This window comes from Eschrichtius robustus, chromosome 1 (genome assembly GCF_028021215.1).
Source record: "Eschrichtius robustus isolate mEscRob2 chromosome 1, mEscRob2.pri, whole genome shotgun sequence".
Lineage (NCBI taxonomy): Eukaryota > Metazoa > Chordata > Mammalia > Artiodactyla > Eschrichtiidae > Eschrichtius > Eschrichtius robustus.
Genome location: NC_090824.1, coordinates 6,192,258 through 6,201,536, shown reverse-complemented (window position 1 = coordinate 6,201,536; position 9,279 = coordinate 6,192,258). Strand labels below are relative to the sequence as shown.

Sequence of the window (9,279 nt, the reverse complement as noted above, 5' to 3'; positions counted from 1 at the left end):
AGAAATTAACACAACAAGTAAAGCACCTATACTCCAGTATGAATTAAAAAAAAAAAAGACCTGGGCCTGATTCTCAACTTGTCTACCCTGCAGGAGGATGAGTGTCTTTATAGGTTGCCCTCTGGCCATCACACCTAGCCTTTAACTGATGCTTAGTCACCCGGCTACAGCCATGCCTTGTCTCTCTGCAATGCAGTGGCTGCCCCCAGCAACAAGCATCCAATTCCACAATACTTCTAATTACTATCCCCTCCCTCCTCACCTGAGAAATTGCACCTGCCAGTGCCTCCTTTTCTCTAATATCCCATCCCGTTTCACCAGCAGCAAAAGGATTGACAATTGCCATGCTGCAGCATGCCAGCGGCTCTCCACATAGTACCTACGACCAGTGATGGGGTCTTCACTGCCAGTCAGCAAGCAGGAGATCCAGCTCCAAAATCCTATTCTAGAGTCCGTGTCCTAGGACCACTTCATTAACCCCGGTTAATGGGTTCCCAGGTAACAGACCCTGGAATAAGATGTACATGCTGGCAGTTGATTGAGGAGAGCTTTCAGGAACACCACTTGTAAGGGAGCAAGATGAGAAGAGCTGAGAGAGGGAGAAGTTGAACTGTGATGCAGTCACAGTAAAGTTCTCAGCCAATCCCATGGGTTATCCCACTCTGAACCCGGGGTAACCCATCAGAGATGTCCTGAATTGAGATGAGGGGGCCAGGCTTTTATATCTCCAATCACAGTCACCATATGGGACCTATTGGTGGAGAGAGTCACTCTGGGCTAGGCAGCTTCCTTCAGCCAAGAGCAATTCCCAGAAAGGGATTCAGCTCTGAGCCAGCCCAGGCCAATAACCCCAGTAGCTAGGAAGTGAGTTCCTTGGTCCTAAAAGGGTCCACATGTCATGAACCACAGTATCCACTACAGTGTCTGTCTTCCCTGGGAGACAAGAGGAAATTCATCACCACACAATCAAGTATGAAATTTCAAACCATGTGAGGTGCTGCGATGGGTTTGTGCATCAAGGTACATGGAGCTCCATACACTCATCGGAACCTCTGAGCTCACCTGGAGGATTAGGGAGGGCTTCCCCATGGAAGAGGATTTGAACTGATAGACTGCCCAGGAATGAGTAGGCAAGGGGTCAGTGAACACAGGACGGGGCAAAGCCATCCAGCAGAAGATGGCCAGGTGTGAGCAAAAGGCGAGGTGCGGGCGGGAGGGAGGTACTGATGAATCACAATAAGGCCAGGGTTGCTGTGCTGAGAGCAAGGGGGACCCTAGCCTGAGATAAGCCAGGTCCAGCAATGCCTGGGGAGCCACAGTAGGGACTTTGTTCTTTATCTAAAGAGCTACTGAGGATGCATTGAAGGCTTGGAGAGGAGTGTCAGCCTGAGGACACAGCGCACAGGTCCCTCGGGTGGGATTTCCTACTTGAGTACCAGCCCCTACAGACCTCAATGCTTGGAAATGTGGATCCATGTGTGGTCAGTGCTGTCTGCTCTAGACATAATATGACCCGGCTTGAAATGGCTCAGGACATGGTTAGGGGAGGGGTCAGTAGAGAAAACTGGTCAGGAAAACAGCCCGGAGTAAGACCTGGCCGGTGTTAAAGGAGCATGTGAAAGATTGGGGAGCGATAACCACGGAGGTCAGGCCTGAGTCCTGGCTATGGTGGGGCCAGCGCCGTGGAGGGTGGGCTGCTTTGGGGCAGAACAGGCCCAGGTGGCTTCCGGGCAAAAGTGGCTGCGGAGAAAGGCACTGGTGGGAAGAGGGTGCTGCGTGGAGTGCCCAGTTCCGGGAAGTGGATTCCGTAGAGGAAGGAGAAGAAGGCTGGTGGGACCAGGTCCCAACGTGCTGTGCACCAGGCTGAGGAACCTGCCCGTAGCCAGGGAGAGGTGAGAGATAGTGGCCTCTGGAGGCCCCATGTGGGATCAAAGATGGCAACTCTGCAGGCAGTGTAGTGGAGGCTTGTGGTCGGCAGAGTAATGACCCCCAAAGATGCCCATGTCCTGATCCTCAGAGCCTGTGAATCTGTCACTTTGGATGGCAAAAGGGACTTTGCTGATGTGATTAAGTTAAGGATACTGAGATGGAGAAGTGATCCTGGGTGATTTCGGTCCAATGTCATCACAGAGATCCTCATGATACAGGCAGGAAGGTCAGAATCAGAGATTTGAAGATGCAGTGCTGCTGGCTTTGGGGAAGATGCCACGCACCAAGCACTGGCAACTTCCAGAAAATGGAAAAGTCAAGGAGATGGAATGTCCCCTAGAGCCTCCAAAAGGAACCAAGTCCTGTAACACCCTCTTTTGGTCCGATGGGACCCATTTCAGGCCTGTGACTGCTGGCGAGAGATGAGGGGTTGGTGAATATTGGGATGTGGGCAGTGGGGAAGGAGAGGAAGCCAGAGATGTGAGAAGCAGCCATGGGAGTGGGGGGCACCACTGGCCGTGGATAGTGAGAGAAGGAACCAGCGTGGCCCGCAGCTTTCCGGTGGGCAATGCTCATGCAGAGGGGAAAGGGAAGAGAGAAAGAAACAGGAACTGGAGGAGAAGATGATGTCTAAGGTTGGTGACAATTCCTTTGGAATGGGATCCAACTGAGTTCTCCCCCAGATCGCCTTTGAGATGCTCTGAAGGCTGGGTGAGGGAGGAAGAGGAGGACAGTGCCACGTGCTATGATTCAGCCTCGTGAAGGTACCAGCTATGGAAAAGCTGGGAGGCAAGGAGACCGGGTTTAGGCCTGTGACACCAACCCTCTGCCCAGCGTCCCCTTGGATGGGACACTCCCGCTTGAGCGTCTTCAAAGGCAGGGTAACGCATCCCTCAAACAAAGGTGGGTGGGTTCAGCTCAGCTGCTTTCAAAGCTCTTCCTTAGTCTCTGCCGAAGTCAGCTTCCTATTGATGTGTGTCTCGTTTTCCTCTCCCAAACCCCTCTGATGCCTGTGCCCTCTTTTCTCAGGCAGCCCCACCCCTGGAAAATTGTGGGCAGGATCATGTACTACTCCCAGTGAAACAAGCCCACTGCCCTTCAGGCACTCACTCAATCCTTCCGCTCTTGTACAGGTGACAAGATCTCCCTGACCTCCGACCAGGAAGGTCGGATGGCTTTACTGTACCTATCCTCCAATTTGCTTTTTTTTTTTAACTACGCCCACTCCCAACTCTGAACTAATCTAACACCTGAGGCATAAGGGAACAAAGCAGAAAAGCCCAGAGCTCCCATCTCCTTCGTTCGAAACTCTGACCCCCTTGTAATGCAGCCTCAAATCCCATTAGCTTTTTATGAACTGTCATGTCATCCAATGGACCTATACTGAATAAGATCCCCAAGGCACTTCCCTCACGTATTTCTACAAAGCTGAGTCGCCCCATCCTGACCTTGCACTTTGGTTATTTGAACCGATGCGTGAGACATAGCATTTATCCAGGTTCCACAGTGTAAAGGGTTTTGTGGTCGTGGTTCTGTCTTCCCCACTGGGTTCAGCCTCCTCCAGAGCAGCGGTTCTATCCTGTGCACATCAGAAACGCTAGGACCTGCCATAAAAAGTTACAGCCAATGGGAAAGGGGAGAAAAGAGAGAGAATGAACGAAGAAGAAGGAAGGATGGGAAGGGCAGCAAAAGCCAGAAGAGCAGGAGGGTTGTGGAAAGAACAGAGGAGGGGACCGAGGGAACGTGTCACAGCTGGAGGAACTCAAGTAGGCCTGAGGCATGATGGGAGGTAACCTAGGTGGCAGGTGTGGCTGAGAGTGGCAGGCGAGCTCAGGATCGTGGGAGCCCGGGGCAGGTCAGGGGAGGCTGTCACTTGGAGGTTCTGGACGGCAGAGCCGAGGCAGGGGAGCGGGGGACAGAGACCAGATATATGGACCGGGGGTGGGGGGGCGGCGGGAGAGGCAGGCACCATGCGGTTCAAGGCAGTGCCATCTGATCTGTTCAGTCTTGTGGGAACATGCCCTGGCTGCTCTCTGATGTTGTGGACATTGGGTCGCTAGGCTACAAAAATATAAGTCCGGCCCCGTCAGAAAGTGAGGTCACGACTGTGGCCAGGATTGTCACAGGGCCTGGAGTGAGGCTGGGTTGGGTCCTCCTGTGGGACCCGTACGAGAAGCTGTAGGGAGCCCAGGAGCTGGGGACACCGAGGCAGTGTGTGACAAAGAGGAGAAGAAGGAGGGGAATTAAATGAGATTACCTAGGAAAAGCCCTCCACACAGTGCTCAGCACTGAGTAAATATTCATTTTATGGTGACAATGATGGTGGTGGTGGTGGTGGTTAAAATGAGGGAAATCAGGAAGAAAAGAAGTGAATCAAGGAAAAGAGAGCAGAAAGGAAATAACCTGGCATCTACTGAGGGTCTACTATATGCTCTCGGCACCTACTAGCTGCCTTCACCTTTTATATTTCCATTAACCCTGCTCAGCAATTTTATGAGATAGGTGGTCTTACCCCATTTTACTGATGGGGAAACCAAGGCTCAAAGGGTGAAGACAGCTACCCAACTGCAAACTGCCAAGGCAGGATTCAAGGTTTGTGTGATTCGAAAGCTCCTTCCTTCCAGTGAGGAGGAGATACAGAAGCGGGTGATGACCAGCTCCAGGGAACCACCTGGCTAGACACAGAAAACCCAGCTATGGGCTTTGAACCCAGGGAGCTCCGAGGGTGCGGTGGGGCAGGAGGAGGTGGTCTGAACAATGACCCCATCAAGTGCAGACCACGCCACCATAGAGGATACACAGCATCCCAGGAGCTCAGAGGAGGCAGGGAGGGAAGACTTCCTGGAGGGGGTGATGTTTGAACCGAGCTGTGTGATAAGCGTCCATTTTCCCAGAAGACCGGAGGCACATTTGGTTCAAGGCAGCATTTGGAAATGGGCAGCTCTCTGAGGACCTGTCTTATCCTCTGCCCTGTCCCTAACTCACCCACCTTCCACAGCAGAGTCCAAATCAACAGTAGTTGCTCCAAATGTACCGCTAACATCTTCCCCAGTCTTTGTTCCTCCTCTCCAAGAAATTTTCAGACTCCATCATCCCTACCACAGGACATCCAGTCTCTGGCTAGGAAAAGAGCTCTTTTGGCCAAGCCAGCTACTGGCAATGGGTCTCCACCAGAGGAGAAAGATTTCTAGGTTTGGGGCAAGGGTATAAATCAATTGGCAGAGTACAATAGGAATAGAATAAATAGTATCTCATCCAAATCAGTTACGTAATATTTAAAAGGCAGCTCTCAAATAGGAAGAGCATTTATCTATTATGAACATTTTCCATTTTTAGTGGTAATTGAAGTTTTTCATCCACAGCTCGTGCTAAAAGCACCAACACATTGTGATCGTCCCCACCCGTTCGAATGCAATTAGAGAATTTAATCAAACTCCACTGCAAGTGCAGTGCCAGCCAGGCTATTTTTGAATTTTTCAATCTAGCATCATTCGGGGACTTTTTAATTGTTAGTTAGGTTTATTTATTGAACTCGGGCTTAAAAGAAAAATAAACAGCAAGGAGGCAAGAAGTGACTGGAAAGGCAAGAAGAATCCAATCTGTGCAATTTAATAAAGTCTGTCCTTGTTAGCGCCAGCGGTGGCGAAATTCCAGTGAATTCAAAATTCAACCAGGTCTCTAAACATCACATTATTTACATCTTTCATCTATTATGGTATTTCAAATAAGATTGTTATAAAATTGCCCCAACTTTGGGCAACCGTAGATCATAAAATAGGAATATTATTGCATTAAAAGAGAGGAGTTGTATCTCATTTAAAACACATAAGCACATAATTTCATAGATTTCATATCTGTAGCTGGATATCTATCTATGAACAATGAAATTGTCCCAAAATTAAAAGCCTTCTGGCTATATATTTGTAAACACAATCAGATCACAATCCAATAACGGGCCCCTTTTGAATTAATGCGCATCACGTGGCCTTCTTATCATTACATTTATAACTTTCCTTTTGAACAGCTCACTGCCTTCTCTTTGTCTCCATAAAAATGCAGGGGTTTGTGTGTATTTTCTTGTTTCCTTCAGCAATGGTATATAGAACCATGTTTTTTTAAGGCAAAAAAATTGGATCATGATTGTGGAAAATACCGACAGAAAGAAAACTCACCCTTTTATACCTGCATAGATGGAGAGTCGCCATCTAATTTCTCATCACTTCTGACATAAAACACTTTGCATTTTAAAAAGAAACTGTCACCTCGCTCATTTTTGTGATTCTGATAATGAGAATGGGACTTATATTGTTAACCAGGAAAGTGCAGTGATTTTATATGCACATTAAAAGGGAAAGACTGTTCCTTTAATTTAGATCATTTAAAACAAAACTTTCCAAGTGGCAACATTTTCGTTGCAATTCATTCATCTATTGCAGTTCAGTGTTCATGGGAAAGCCTTTCCTGAGATACATGGTTCAAAGTAAGTGAGTTAAGGCATCCTCTTCCACAAACAAAGTCACATCCTGAGGGGACTGAAATGTTGTGCGATTTACTGCACGGTATCTTAGAGAGTCCGGTGGAAGGAGTCCACACTGGGAGTCAGGAGAGCTAGTTACCACTGCTCCTCTGCTTTGTCTGAGGCTTCCAAATACATAAGGGCCACTCAGTCTCAAGTGACCAAAACCCAACTCAATAAAGCAAAAAGTGGACTTGTGTGTCTCCAAAGTCCATGGTGGATAGATTCAGGAACGGCTGGATCCAGGAGCTTCCACAATGCAAAGGGAATCTAGTCTAGCCCCACCTTTTGGCTCTCTTTTCCTCTGTGTTGGCTTTATTCTTGGGATCCATGTGGTGGTCCTTAGTAGGTACAGGCTTGCATCATCCTTGCTGCTATTATGCTCACAGAAAATTGAATTCCTTTTTACTGGCCACACCAGTAAAAGCCCCCGTGTTCACTCCCATGGACCACCTGGAGTACCTATCCCTGAACTAATCATGGTGCCTAGAGCAATGGAATGCACTGTGAGCCCTTGTCCAGGTCACCTGCACCATTTTGGATTAGTAGAATGAAGTAAGTCCCACCCAAATGACATGGATGGAGAGAGGGGCTATCACATGTCCTTAGGTATATTGGGGCTTCATAAAGTGATAAACCACTGGCTTAGGAAATCAATTCTAAAGTTCAGTTACTAACCTGCTGCTTCCCACACATTCATCTACAAATTAAGATCTTAGTTCAGATTTCTGACTTGAAAGTTAGACTTCTGTCGGAGTCATTTGAACCTCTGTTTCCTAGTCTGTAAAATGGTTATGATACTGCCTCTCCCACAGATTGTTAATGAGATTACATATGTGAAAGTATTTAGCAGAGTGCAAATAAAGAGCATTATATATACTAAACCTTAACTACACATTATTATTATGAGATATTATGGGAAGTGAATCAACAGATGACACCAGTCAGTATCCAAATGAGTCATAACAGATTACCTTAGTCATACCTGCCTCTGTGTCTGACAATTCTCAAGGAAAGAAGCACTGGGGTCTATAATATCATCTAATCATAGTTAAATAAATATGTCCTTTATAACCAACTTCAATGTGTATGACCTTGTCCTCGATCCCATTGTATGGCTCCATTTCTTTTAGACTTAACCTGAGTTCTAAAGCACTTCAGATATTCTTGGGAGAAGAATAGGAACAGGAAAGGTCAGTTTACAGCCGTTATTAGAATTTGAGTCCAGAGAATGGGCAGCTCAGATGGGCACCTCTCATTTTAGACTGGGGATGAAAAAAAAAAATTAGGTTTGCCTTTTTCCTCCATTGTGATTGCTTCACTTTGTTTAGAATATTGACTTCATTTGTTTAATAAATATAATACATGGCCATTGTGAAAATACATCAGCAATACAAAAAAGTCCAAAAGGGCCGGTAAAAAAATTATCTAAAATTCCACCACTCAGAAACAATGGTAATCGATATTTGGTAAACGTCATTCCGGCCATTATTCTATGTTCAAAGATAGATAAAAGGACAGACAGATGATAAAGTGAAAGAAAGATAACAGGAACATGTTATGCACATTATTTTTAATATTTAAAAGTACTAAACTCTCTTATATTTTAATTGAATGGAAGAAGAAAGAAGCCAAAGTAAAATTGGAAGACTTATTTCAGATCCATTTTCTTCACTACATGGGATATGATCTCCTTCCTAAAAGATCCCTCTAAATTAAGAAAAGAGATTATAGCACACTTTGAATTGGAGTCATCTTTAAATTACATTTTAATTTTAGACTATTAACTCCCTGATATGAAGAAGGAAGAAATTAACACCATATACTTCTGCCTCCCTATCTCTCAACATACTTCTGTTATCTTACTATTGTCCAGCTTTACAATATTTATGTTTTGTTCAGTGAAAAAAATTTCAGTTGGTCAGTCTTAGTCTTATATTTATTGATAATAACTATAATATTTACCATCTAACTATGAAGTCACCATTCCTGCATTACTTATTTTAGTTCATCTTTTTGTTGTAATTTGTTAAAATACAAAATAAATTAGGATGTTTAATTGGGGAAATAAACTGTGTTTATTTTCCCTGAAAGACTCCTAAGGTGGTACAATCTGTGAGTTTGTGCATGCTTGTCAATATTTCTAAAACCTTTATATCTGAATTTTAAGACAATATAACTTGGCTTAAATATTTTTTTCTGATTGAAATAAAGAGGTATTTGTTTGGGGTTTGTTAGGACTGGCTTAAAATTCTTGAAGACCACCTTTTATTCCTACCTTTACCACTTGGTAGACATTAGTCTTCTGGTGTTCACTATAGTTGTGGAAAATTCTAAGATAACCCTTTTTTTCTCCTTTATATCTTAAAATTTGCACTTTCTCCTAGAAGCCAATAGAATTCTATCCTTACCCTTTTTTTTTTTTTTTTTTTTTTTTTTCATTTTTGGCTGTGCCATGCGGCTTGCAGGATCTTAGTTCCCTCACCAGGGATTGAACCTGGGCCCACAGCAGTGAAAGTGCTGAGTCCTAACCACTGGACCACCAGGGAATTCCCTATCGTTACTCTTGAAATTCAGATTTTTCACGAGGGTGTACATTGGTGTTGCTCACTTATTCTATTTCATGTTTTCCTGTGATATCGTGTACATTCTGACCAGCCCTTTATTTATCTAACTAAAGTTTTCTTCGGTTATAGCATTTTATATTTTTCTGTGTCATTTGTTCTGGTCTCTTCCTAAAGAGAGACAAATCTGTGCATTTGTCATATTTCTCTTATCTACCTGTCTATTATAAAGATACATCATCTTTTTAATCATTTTCATATCCTTGTACT

The 9,279-nt window shown here is 45.1% G+C and overlaps 1 non-coding gene across 1 annotated transcript; it reads right to left on the bottom strand.

The window, feature by feature from the left end:
* Positions 1–8,921: 8,921 nt before the first annotated feature.
* On the bottom strand, positions 8,922–8,994 carry TRNAE-UUC (transfer RNA glutamic acid (anticodon UUC)). The gene has a single exon. It is a non-coding gene; the product is annotated as a tRNA-Glu (tRNA).
* Positions 8,995–9,279: the final 285 nt, after the last annotated feature.